The sequence below is a fragment of the Euprymna scolopes genome, chromosome 41, assembly GCF_053919585.1.
Source record: "Euprymna scolopes isolate OS-2025 chromosome 41, ASM5391958v1, whole genome shotgun sequence".
Taxonomy (NCBI): domain Eukaryota; kingdom Metazoa; phylum Mollusca; class Cephalopoda; order Sepiida; family Sepiolidae; genus Euprymna; species Euprymna scolopes.
The window spans coordinates 52,451,108-52,452,078 of NC_136522.1; the positions used below are offsets into that span (position 1 = coordinate 52,451,108).

A 971-nucleotide genomic window follows, 5' to 3' on the forward strand; every position below is an offset into this window, starting at 1 on the left:
CGAAACAAGTCAATTAGGTATATCTTTTTTATATGTTTTTACAGACTTGTTTAAGAACAATTATTCTTAAAATTGCAGACATGTGGATACTCTGCATTTATAATAGAGATTTGATATCGTAGTTAAATGGGCTGGTGTTTTTTTTTTAGGGGGGGGGAATACCGTTAACAGATAGAATTCGTCACTCTATTTCCTCCTCTTTTCAATTATCACTCTTAAATTCCAGCACTCGTCTCTCCCAACAGGTTTTTTTAAATTAAAAACAAGGCCGATAACCATTAGTCGCGTGCTCTCGTGTAATGAATGTATGCGTGAATGTAGGATTGGCATGAAATTCTTAAAGATAAACAAAAATGACCGAAAAATGGGCTGAAATGACTTAAATAAATAAAAAGTAAATGACTTAGAATGACTTTAATAAACTTAAGGATTAATTGAATGACCTTAAGAATGACTTGAATGCTTAAAAAAATAATTGGAATCCTTAAAAAACAACTGGAATGATCTGGGGAATGGCTTTGAGACTGACTGGTTGTAAAGTGGGGTATCATTTTACATTAAATTAATACAGAAAAGTGATCCCCCACTTTATATCCCAATAAGTACAGCATGTAGTAAGAACAGATACTACACTTTGATCTTGGCCAAAAGGCCAAGAAAAGGGTAATAATTTGCTCCCCCACTGAGCAAACTAGGCACAAGGTCGATTTTTAATGTGAGGAGTGAAGGGGAAATGGGGACCAACTCCCCGGGGAGTAGGGGAGCTGGATAGTGACAATTGGTATGAAGGGTTGCCCCTACATTCACCAAGGTCTTATCTGTGGGTCGCCCCCACATAGGGTCTTTGCTTGCAGTATCTGCCGGAACAGACACTACACTTTGATCTTGCCAAAAGACCAGGTATTTATTCCCCCCCCACCGAGCAAATTAGGCACAAGGCCGATTTTTAATGTGAGGATTGAAGGGGAAAT

General features: G+C 38.1%; 1 pseudogene; it reads right to left on the minus strand.

The window, feature by feature from the left end:
• Positions 1-539: 539 nt before the first annotated feature.
• Positions 540-665, minus strand: LOC145266763 (U2 spliceosomal RNA; annotated as a pseudogene).
• Between the last annotated feature and the right edge of the window lie 306 nt (positions 666-971).